Genomic DNA, 12,833 nt, shown 5'->3' on the forward strand with positions numbered 1-12,833 from the left:
TCTCTTAAAATCACTGTTACATCTATGTTCTCATATGGGGGCTGCATACTTGTCTCATCCCTCCACAGTTGCTATTAACCAATAGCAGATTGTTGAGCAGGCCTGCTGGGGAGTTCACATTTTCTCAAGGGCATCTTGGCATAACAGCCACTGATGGAAACCGCATCCCAACTGTGTCATCATGTCACCCACCCTTGCAGCTGTGTGGTGTCATATGGAGTCAAGACAATCCTGTGCTGACCCCTCACACCTCAGCAGATGGCTGCTGTTCTGACAAATTGACACTGGGGACTTCAACATGCAAGTAAGCATGTGTTAATCACATCACCATATGGTGTCTCAACAGTTAAATGCTACGTCAGGTTTGGAGGGAATTTTTGTGCCCACTGTATGTTTTTGGAATAATTCTGTGCACATGACATACAGTATGTCCACCACTTTATGAGGTACACCTATAGTTAAACCTAAAGCAGTTTAACACCACAGTCTTATAAATTCTACCATCATGATTTATAATGTTCAGTTTTTGTTGAAGCTGTTTTAGAGAGGTGTTGATTACCAGCTGGCTGAGATTGTGAGTCTGTGTGTGTGTGTGTGTGTGTGTGTGTGTGTGTGTCATCATGGCAAAATCTGTTTCTGCAGACTCCTTTTATAGCAGAAACTACCACAGAACTGCTTTGTGTATTTTGCCAGGACTTTAAATGTCTGTCTGTCTGTCTGTCTGTCTGTCCTTATTTAGGTTGTTGTCCTGAAATAAGGAGGTTTCATGTAGATAATTCCTCATCTTAACTTCATGAATCAGCTGTTCCTCATCCACTGCAGAGCTTTCAAAGTGAGCGACAGATATGAATTGAAACAGGGTTCTTACAGGTTCAACTCACAACAGCAGCAATGCGTCACTTTTACATCTGCTTCAAATCCAAAAATCTCAAAATGTTGCCATATTCGTGCAGTATTAGCTTTCTTGCCATGTCTACTCTCACCACCCCAAAACACATGAACTTCATTGTAAACAAACACCGTGTGTGCTGCTCTGCCCCTCCCATCTCCTGAAATGTGATCTCCTTCATATTGCCAACACTGCCATTGCCATTAGTCCGTTTATAAACATAATATTACATGATTCATGTTGTCCTATTGCTTATTACTGATGCAACACAAGTTGGATTTAGCGTCTTGACGCTGTCAGCACAGGTCGCTGATGTAGGCTTTGGAGCCTTGAGTGACCATATTTGGGCGAGAGGCTGGAGCAACCTGTCACTCAAAATGTCCCACCCTTAATTATGTGTCACTTTAAGCCTAATAAAATTAAACGTGTGAGTTATACAAAAATTCAACCTCCACACAGTCGTCATAAGGGGGGGAATTTAGCTAGAGAGACCTAAACTGTTTTTGTACCAGGCTGTAAACATGTTTATCTCTGCTGTAAAATTGGGCATTTTAACATGGGGGTCTGTTAGGATTGACTGGCTTCTGGAGCCAGCCTCAAGTGGCCATTTGAGGAACTGCAGTTTTTGGCACTCCCTTTTTGGCTTCACTTTTGAGCCTCGCTTGGTCTCATATTATGATGTCGATATAAAATTTATACATTGTCCAGCCCTAACCTTGAGAAGGTTGACAAAAAAAAACCTAATTTCACAAAGCAGAGCTTTCATGCATCTCTGTCTGAACATAACATAACCAAATAAACCCATGCTAAAGAGAGCTATCCAAACCATATTATATCCACCTCCTTTTGTTTACCATGCCTTTGCAGGGTACCACTCTTAGCAATGCTGCAACTCTCATGTGACACCACAGACACATCTTAAGAGAATGACTGACAAGGTGAGCATAATCACTGCCAAGGTCGGGTGATTCTGCCAGGCTATATCAGATAAATTAAATGAGATGGAGAAATGATGGGACACAAGCCCAGCAATGCAGCAAAGAACCGCTCTCTCTATTAGTCTCACTCCCTCTGCCTGTCTGTCTCTGTCTTTTTGGAGCCCAGTCTTGTCACCATCGTGACAGGTGAGCAAGAGGAAAAGCAGAAGGTATTCGGGTATAATATTTGTTGTGCTCACTCCTTTTAGGAAACATATGAGGTCGCAGTCTGGAAAGGGACAGATTTAGTTTCCTCCCACTCTTTTGTAGTCATGTTTACCGTCTCTGCTTCTTCATCACTGACACAAGCAAGCCCCCCTTGTCACTCACTCACACACACACACACACACACACACACACACACGTTTCCCTTCATCTGTGAACAATCTTTGCCACATGTGATTTACTGGAGAGACCACTGACACATTTTCCAAAAGGAACAGCTCGCTGCAATTTGTGCATTCTATGATTTTAATTAAACCGGAGTGAGAGTTAAAAATAGCACCACAATATGTAAATGAGTCTAGTCATTGTACATTGTATTGTCTGCACACCAGGTGACTCAGCATTGCAGGTGCTAATTTATATGCCACCAAAGTCGGGAACAACATCTTATTCCACTATTGCACAGTCAGAAAATTAGCTTGCTTCCTTGAGTGAACGCACACGGATTACATGCTGATTAGCCGTCTCTCTACCCGTCTGAAACACCTAATTCATCAGTGACCAATTACTGGTGACCTTTAGTGACCTCTGATCTTGACATCCCAGCGATCTCATGCAGTGAAGTGAGGGCTTTAGGAGACTGTATGGATGTCTGACACTTGCATTACTCAGTCCTCTATCCTTGTGCAGCTTCTGTGAGTCATCACAAATGAAAATCTGCTTTTTAAATTGTGTTCACATTCCCTGAACTGACTGCTCTGCTTATTAGTTTACAGTCATCTTTGTGTTGAGTCAGTGTGGGGAATCAGATTTATGATAAATCAGGCTGTTTTAGCTCCTTTTTTAGTATATTCATGTCCCCTGCTTTTACAGGAACAACTTGAGATGAACTTTTTTTGCTTCCTTGACTTAGAAATAATGTGTTGCATAACAGTCTGGCAAAACTACAGACAAGGTAGGGCAGAAAACTTGAATGCAATAAGAAAAGAAACCATATTGTAGATGTACTTTACATTGTGTTCTAAAGGCAGTGTAGTGACTGCTTTAGGCCTGTGGAGGGCAGGGCATGAATATGAGGGATGTGCCACTGTTGTATTTTAATTCATTATCATCACTTATTACCTATGACAAATGTAGTTACGAAAATGAATCATTTTAAAAGATTCTATTTTAAAGAAATGATAAATGCTTTAAATTAATTACACATAAAAAGTAGTCTGTTACTGACAAACAGCAGTGTGCCTCAGCAGATATCTGCAGGCTGTCAGGAGATGAGCTCTGACTGTGCTGGTTTTGTGCACCTGAATGAATTGTTCGAACAGCAGCACCCCCAGCATTCAGAGTCTCTGCCAAGCTGAGTCATGTTCGAGTTTTTTTTTTTTTTTTTTTTTTAAATATGGTGGTCACGAGCCAATACTAAGCTCGGTCCACACAGTACATCTAAGGATGGATGGGAATCCCTGAGGGGAGAAAATATCGCACAACTCGAGGGAAACAGTTGCTCAGCACTAAAACACATAAGAGTTTGTTACACTGGGAAAACAATATATGACAGTGTTTTTATTCAGTGAAAGCTGTCTTTATTGATATGTTTTTATAGACAACATTGTCTACTTTTCTGAAATCCACTTTTAAGTGGTAATTTTTTTTTGCTTTGAACTTATCAGTATGAAGTACATGTTAATTGTACATTATAATGGATATAGAATTCTAACATTATCTGTGTTTAGATTGGTTCTCCATAGGCCTACCTCACACAATGCACTTCTGTTTGCCACTGCGTACGATCTGGCAACTTGTCCAGGGCGTTCCCAGCCTCTTGCTCAACGTTGGTAGGGATCAGCTCCAGACCTCCCGTGACCCTCATGAGGATAAGCTGTTTCAGAAAATGGATGGATGGACTGGGTAAAATCTCCCGGAAAACGAAGACTTGATACGGCACAAAGGAACACATGATTTCTTTCTATACAACCAACTGGCAAATCTCATTCAGGGCGCCCTAGTTAAACTGCTCTGGCCTGCCTACTGATGCTGCTTCCTCTGCAAGCTGCTCCTCCACCCCAGCTCCTCCTTTTCCTGCTGTGTCTGACTTATCAATGTCATTTCTGTTTGTCATTGATGCTGCTCTGCGCTGTTCCTGGGGGTTCCTTGCTGCTGCCCTCCCTGCCTTAGGCTTTCCATGTAGGCACATGGAAGGGCAGGGGGGTTTGCTGTTTCTGCCTCAGGCTTTCCTTGTTTGCACGTGGAAGGGCAGAGAGGTGTGCTCTCTCTGCCTTAGGCTTTCCATGTTGGCAACGGCATTGCCAGATGCCACTAAATCAGACACATTAAAAATTATTGGATCTTGGCCTTGAGATTATCAGGTTTAAGTTGGAGATAATATATTTTTTTTATATTATGGTTTAAGATGGTTGGGGTTTGGTTTAGTTATTGTTTTGATAATAATCTCGGAGGGACATTTGCTTTGGTCACAACAGTGGACTCCGTAAGAGAGCAGAAAATCAGGCCGGATAGTATAAAATACAAGCTCAAGTTGATGACACATATCAAGGGAAAATGCGTACCCCCAAAACAGAATATTTTCTGTATGAGGATCACTTATGTGTTATTAGTAAACAGTATATCATCTGAAGGTGGGTTTTCTTTCCAACTAGTCTGAACTGATTCTGGTGAAGGACAGTGCTGTGGGGGTGCTTCATCTCTAACGCCGCAACTTTGATAAACTTGTGTCTTTAGGGATTATAAACATTACTTCCTCTCACAGCAGGGGGGTTAAGCCTCTTACAGATTAAAAGCAAATGTCCTTCTTTCTTTAAGAACCGAGAAAAATCTGTGATAAATTTGGCCCATTCATTCTATTGTTTTCCAGTCAGAGCCAAACCACTGACACCTCAGCATGTCATAGATCCAATCTGTGCCAATGTAGAAAAATGTGAGCCAGGAATTGAGGAAAACACAGAGGTGCCAGTGTCTTTAAAAGGAGCAATCACTGCCTTATGTAACACTGGCAAGTCCGTTGTATTGCCTCCAAGGGAGTTCACAGTTCTTCTCTCTTCATTTTGAACAAGTCTCCTGTGTGTGAGCAACAACAAAAATCCACACATACACACACAGCTATTCTATGCAGATAAAAATGGTTTATTTGGGAACAGTTGGGTCTCCTTTCTGTCACTGAATCTGTAAAGGTTTTACAGCCAGCAGCAAGCAGCTCTTGTGTGCCTACATGTACATATTGGGTTCAATGTAGATAATACAACAAGAACATAGACATCTTCCAGCAGGTTACAGTAGTTTAGTAGTTAAATGAAAAACAAAGAAGTACCTTGTACTGTGGTTGAAAGCTAGTTGCCCTAACTGGTTGTGATCATTTGCTATACAATACAATCTAAGAATCCATCGGCTATTGTCTGATGGCGATAAAGCCTCTGGAGCAGCCCTATCTCTTAGAAATTGCATTAATACACAACAAATTTAAAACAGTAAATTGGTTTTGATGGAAACGCTATGGAGAGCATATCATGCATTCTGTTAATATAGACAACATTTAACCAAAATCACAGTCTTTCCTTAACTTTTATCAAAGTGCTTTTGTTGCCTAAACCTAAGATAGGAATCTGGATACGACCCCAGGGCTCTGAGGTCAAGGTCCTGTACTTTATACGCCCACCATCCTCCCCAACAACCTTCTTCTGAAGCCTATGTGATACATAAATGTAGTGTTTCGTTGCCTGAAAGAAATCTGTACATAATCCAGGCAGCGGTTACATTGCCATAACATTGTAATTAGGAAAGCAGTTTAGTAACATACAAACATACCTCTACGAAACAGGACTGAGGGCCAATATTGCCATGTAATGCAAATTTCAAAGCTTTATAAATATTGCATCAATCAGCAGCCATTTGCTCCTCTGAAAACTAAAATGACTGATGCCCATAAAGCAGAGGAAGGCTATAAGAAGATGGCAAAGTGTTTTCGGGTAGCTGTTTCCTCAGTTCATAATGTAATAATAAATTTAAGACATGGCAGTTAACAGGAACTGTGGAGGTCAAAGTTGAGGTCTGGAAGACCAACACCAACTTTCCAAAAGAGCCACTAGTAGGATTGCTAGAAAGGCAAATCAAATCCCTGTTTGACTGCAAAAGACCTGCAGAAAGATTAATCAGACTCTGGAGGTGTGGTGCACTGCTCTACTGTGCAGCGACACCTGCACAAATATGGTCTTCATGGAAGAGTCATTAGAAGAAAACCTTTCTTGTATCCTCACCACAAAATTCAGCCTCAGAAGTTTTCAAAGGAACATCTAAACAAGCCTGATGCTTTTTGGAAACAGTCCTGCTGACTGATGAAGTTAAAACAGAACTTTTTGGACGCAGTGAGCAAAAGTAAGGTTGGAGAAAAAAAATGCAGAATTTCATAAAAAGACCACATGACCAGTTGTTAAACACCGAGGTGGATCGATCATGCTTTGGGTTTGTGTTGCAGTCAGTGGAGGGAAGAATGGTTTCAATTAAATTCCAGCAACTTCTAGAGGCAAACATCACAGCATCTGTAAGAAATCTGAAGATGAGGAGAGGATGGCTTCTACAAAAGGACAGTGATCCTTTACACACCTCCAAATCCACAATGGACAACCTCAAGAGCAAGCTGAGGGTTTTGCCATGGCCCTCACAGTTCCCTTACCTAAACATCATTAAAAATCTGTGGATAGAGCAGTGCATACAAGATGGCTTAACAGTCTCACAGAGCTAGAAGCCTTTTGAATGAAGATTGGATGAAAATCCCCCAAACAAGAACTGACACACTCTTAGCTGGTTACAAAACCTGTTTAGAAGCTGTGATACTTGCCAAAGGGGGCGCTACTAAGTACCGACCATGCAGGGTGCCCAAACTCTTGCTTCAGGCCATTTTCCTTTTTTTTTGATATTTTGAAACTGTAAAAGATTGAAATTAAATAAGTAATCTTGCTCAAAATATTTTAGAAATGTGTCTTTAACTTCATGCCTTTTGGAGATCAGTTCATCCTCTACTTACTTAACTACTCGCAGTAAACAAAATTTTGACCAGGGCTGCCAAAGAGACTGCATTTTGGCTGATGTGTACCATGTCTCCACACTGACTATTTATCTGCCATTCAAACATGTTTGGTAAGCACTACTCTACAAATGGACTACCATAGAAATACAATGAGAGTAGAATGGACAGTCCCATTCGAATCAACATAGCAGGATGGTCAGAGCCATTTTTATGTATTGCCATTGTAACTGTTGGCTGGCTGACTTCAACATGACCTTTGCTAACTCACTGAGGTGAGATTTTTCTGTAATGACCAAATAAGCAGTGGAGTTGTACGTTTTCAAAAAAACAAGCTGCTACTTTGAAAATACCACCATACCTGTTTTTTCCGATTTCATTTTGTTGCCATTAATTGCTAATTGTTAAAAGATAATGTATTGTACAGTGGCTACCTTGAAAGAACAATTGAGAGCCATTGCTCAACCGACAGCAGGGAGTCAGCGAGAGACTGCAGGGATACAAATATGCAGAATCTGTTTATAGAGATTACTGTATATACAATACAACACCAAGCATACTGAATATCAAAAGGTTATCCCAATGGCACACACTCAAAGCCATTGAGAAAGCTCCTGACCTCACATCAGTAATGTGTTCACTTCATGAAAATTCAAGTAGGCCTCTTACCACCAGTAGGTGTGACCTTGCAGTCGCTTGCCTGAAAGGCCTCAAGACGTTGCTGCACTTAATTTGCATTTTCTTTCCTCTGGAGATGAATGCAACCCACAAAACGCTGGAGGAAACCTTGACCACTGGTTGAAGTTGTGACGCAAGTGTCTCATTCAGAAACTCTTAGAAAACAATTGCAACTAAAAAAGAAATTGGTATGAATTTGAATTTAAAGTGTAATCATGCCTATCATGGGCGTTAACCACACTGATTGAGCTGCAGGTTGATGGTAGAGTTTAATATCTGAGGACTTCAAACTGAATTTTAATACAATCAGTCAGTTTTTAAAGATATTTTTTGCCTTTAATGGACAGGACAGTTTAGTATGAAAGGGGGAGAGAGAGAGAGGGGATGACATGCAGCAAAGGGCCACAGGCTGGACTCGAACCCGGGCCACTGCGGCAACAGCCTTGTACATGGGGCGCCTGCTCTACCACTAAGCCACCGACACCCCGACAATCAGTCAGTTTGTGCTGTAGTTTTCTGCATCACAGTGCATCATCTCTTAAATTCTCCACATCCATTAAGACTTTTCTGTCACATCACTGTCACTCTGTGCAACTCCTCAGTCTGTGAACTGACAGCAGCCTGTAATTTTTTTTACTAATCATCGCGGGTAATTAGTCTCTCTCGCTGGGCGATTGTCAAGACGGAAATCTGAAAGAAATGTGAAGGGAATGAGTGAGTTAGATTTCTCCTGTACAGGGTGAGTATCTGGCATGTAGCTACGACATAAAAACCGCGTCGTAAATGAATCTTTTTATGACAACAAAAGAGGATAATAATGCAGATCCTCAGGGGCTCATGAGTAAATGTGTAATTCTGATAGAAGGTGCTTCACTTCTACTTTAAAATGTTGTTTCATCTTTTAACACCTGAATATGTGACAGGAGCATCGGAGGACAGCACAACTTGAATGAAAACTCGTCTGCTGGTACATTTATTAATTTACATATCAGGAATTTTCCTGAGCATTGTAAATGAATAAATATACCAGCACTGAGTTGGAAAGGAGTTATTTTCAGTTTCTTTTGACTTTAAAAGGGTGATACATTTGACTCTCCTCTGCACCTGTGCAGTATTGTCCTGTGCAGAGACAGGAGTCTGGTGGTGGTGGAGAGGTTTATACACTGATGTAGATGCAAATGGAGAAGGACAGCATTGAAATCTGCCGCTGTCGTAGACATGTATTAGTTCTGCAAGTACATCAACAACTAACAAAAACTGTTTTGACAACATGAGACGCAGCACAAGGGAGAACAGAGCACACTGACTCGTTCATTTAAATTCATCTAATGGGCCATTGCATGATTTATATAGTATTCCTCAGTCATTATAACATTTGGAATTTTAGTACGTGGAGAGTTGACACACATCTCTCATAGGTACTGTTTGTAGCTTTATACATGTATTCACCCTGTTTTATTGCTTTCTTGGGCCAATTTTTTTGTGGAAATCCAAAAGACATGATGAACCATAACCAAGTAATCCCTTTCTGGCAGACAGCCCTCAAGGTCACCTTCTCCCATGCAAAGTGTGTTGCATCTCTCTTCAGCTCCACCACGATGTGCAACAGTAACATTAGCTAACATTAGCTAACGTTAGCTAAGAAATGGAGTTCGCTAATGTCACCAAATGAACGGCACCATCACAACACAGAGTCCGGACATGCAGTGTTTCTGTCACATACATTTTGCAACGGCATCCTGAAGACTGACCTTCACTTACCGCTGAGGTTTGCACTGGCTGAATTTGAGCTGCTGCAGCTGCTGACTTAGCCCCCAATCACACAGAATGCATTTCAGCAGCTGGAGGTGGCTTTTTGTAGTTGTTTTAATAAGAATAAAGCTTTTTGTGGTTCTTGCGTTGCGACGCACCTCGTGTTACTGCGCTCTTGGCACATAGCATCTTTGCTGGAGCGATCTGAACTCCTCAAGTTGAAAAAACTTCAACTCAAAGCGGAAAAGCATCCCACGTCATCTCTTTTTTCATCATCTTTTTTCCTGTTGTCCAATCATATAATTCGAGAGGCGGGTCTTCTGTGGTGGTCATGACAACAAGTTTACAGTTGGTTGACAATGGAGGAGAAACTGGTGGTAGTGGTCGCTGGATACCCAGAGCTATACGGCCCGATGACAGGCAGCAGGATGGTTGCTTTGTAATGTCAGCTGATAAAGTAATTTGCAAACAGCAAGCTAGTTAGTATCATGGTATTGTGAGTTGGTATCATCCAAATGAAATAGAAATATGATTATGATTTATTTTCCAGTATCAACAGGGTGCCGGTCAGTCACGGTCAGTCTCGTGTTAGCTGGCCGATGCAGATGCCAGCTTGCTACAGTGCTTAGTGCAGTCCACTTAATGGCCTCAGAAGGAGGTGTCAGTGTCACTAACAACAAGGATTTTATTAAAATTAAATACAAAATTTTAATCTGCACATTGTGTTTACAGCACGTTTTTATATCTATTGCAATATGTATATTTACATGGACATTTAATTTAGTGCACTGAAAATGCAATGATCCATACTTCTTTGACTCTTCTTGCTTGCTGTTTGTCTTTATTCTTATCTAAATCTCTCTCAGTCTATCAGCACTTTTGTTTTATTTATATGCATTTTTTTTCCTCTGCTCCCGGGTCTCGCTGTGATAATTGATTTGCATAATTCTGCAAGCAGCATTTGCATGATTCATTTTGTTTTGAACTGCAAACATTTGTTGAAACTATGTATTGTTCAGAGTACCTTGTCTCGAAAAATACAAGTCTTGTATTTTTGATTGAGGAGGAGGAGGAGGTGTGCGACCCCAGTCTGATAAACAAACATCAAATGAAATGTGACAGGTTGAGGCGGGCTGAGATGTGCGATTGTTATGTGACGTTTGAGCGCTCTGAGAAAACAGACTGTTCCCCTCTAACCTGCCAGTCCCGGGGGTTGACCGCTGAATCACGCTCCCACTCCACACAAAAACAACAGCAAACATCCATGCATCCGTTTTCTATACCTGCTTATCCTGAGCAAGGTCACACAGGGCTGGAGCATATCCCAGAACGCACTGGGTGAGAGGCGTCTTTCAGCTGTCTGTCTATCTCACACCTTATTATCATAAATCCTATAATCAGATGCCTTATTATTAATTGACAAAATGCAGTGATGTGAAGTAACTAGGTACATTTAATCATATAATGCACTTGTGTGTAATTCTGAAGTACTCCTATTTATTTATATCCAGTTTATGCTACTTTATACTTCTACTGCACTACACCACAGAGCAAAATACTGTACTTTTTACTTTACTTCGTTTGTTTCATTATGTTTCTTAGAGATTAAGATCCTGTATAGGACATTCAGAACATTAACGTCATAGTCACAGTTTGGTTAGGTTCAGGAAAAGACTGTGGTTGTAATACATCCATACAGACTTATCAACATTTGGTCATGGACCTTTCATGTCCAGATATGATGTGAAAGGTACCTTGGGTGCGTTGGTTGTTAACGTTCTGGGACGCTGTGGCAACTTATGGCTGTTAAATACATTGTCTTATTTTAAAAAACACTTTTTTTTTTTTTTTAACCTCAAACAACAAACACACATGGTTTGATTTAGGCAACAAAAGCACGTGGTTAGGTTTAAGAAAAATGACCACGGTTTGGCTTTATGATCTTACGTGACGCAAATACAGCTGTCCTGGGTGAGAGTCGTTGTTTGCTGGACCCAGCCATCCTTCTTCCCGTCCACCTCGGACTTTCGCTGCCTTAACTTTTGTTTTTGTCCCGCCGCGTTTCCCCCGATGCTGCAGAGAGCAGCTTAACTATAATAGCGACTGGCCACGTATCATGCTGACGTTGAAGGTCTGCTTTTTCGGCAGTATCTGACACCACCAGTCACTGCCCAAGCGCCAGATTTTGACGACGTCGAAGTGAGACAACATTGGTGGTTTTTGTCAAAATTACTATGTATGAGAACTGATGTAAACTTTGTGTAGTTGTAATTTAATACAAATAGTTAACTAAATCTGATTTATTTTGTGTTGACATAAAGTTATTACACCTTTATAAAGGACTTAATAGACAACACGTATTACAAAACACACATAGATAAAACACAGATAAACAAACGCAATAAAATAAATATTATGTTGGAGAGACATTACATATGCACCCAGACTACATAGTAACTACAGGCTGCTTTGTATCTGTCGAAAACATAGCTGTTCAATGGTTAGTTAAAGGGACAGTGTGAAGGGTTTAGTGGCATCCAGTGGTGAGGACTGCAGATTGCAACCAGCTGAAACTTCTCCCATGTGCCAAGCATGAACTCTGGGCTAGGATCAGTGTTAATTGTTCAGGAGGTTTTTACCATTGCAAGCTGGCTGCTAGCCCAGCACCTGCTCATGTTTGCTCACCTTTTTACCCTGATAACTTAAGATACAGACGTTCAGGAGGTTTTTACGAGGAGCTGAAATATCCACAAAGGTCTCTATCTCAGTAAATTTGGTTTTTCAACGCTGCTCATCATAGAGAGGCTACTAACTTCGGTGCCCGAAATGAAAACAAGAATGGCCCTATCTAGAGCCAGTGTTTGGTTTGTCTGCTCTGTGCTACTGTAGAAACATGGCAGTGCAACATGGCGATCTCCGCAGGTAAAAACCTGCTCCCCATGCAGATATAAAGAGCTCATTCTAGGGTAAGGAAAACATGACCATTTGTATTTTTAGGTGATAATACTCTAAAGAAAATATATTCATTATATTAAATTTCTGCTTATATATCCCCCTAAATCCTACACACTGAATCTTTAGCTGTTGTAAAATGTCTACATGAATGTGTGTGTCTAAAGGTGCTTGCAGTCAGGTGATGGCTGCTGCTGCCACTGTAAATACAACAGCAGCCATGCCTTGAGGTTGACAGAGAGAGGGTGGCTACGAGATTAGATTTTGTTGGTCAAAGGTCAAGGTCAGTGTGATCTTGCATTCGTCTCACCGTTGCAAACGTAATATCTTATGAACACCTTGAGGGACTTCAGTGCTGGCATAAATGTCCACTTGGACTCAGCGATGA

The sequence above is a fragment of the Epinephelus fuscoguttatus genome, linkage group LG10 (assembly GCF_011397635.1).
Source record: "Epinephelus fuscoguttatus linkage group LG10, E.fuscoguttatus.final_Chr_v1".
Taxonomy (NCBI): domain Eukaryota; kingdom Metazoa; phylum Chordata; class Actinopteri; order Perciformes; family Serranidae; genus Epinephelus; species Epinephelus fuscoguttatus.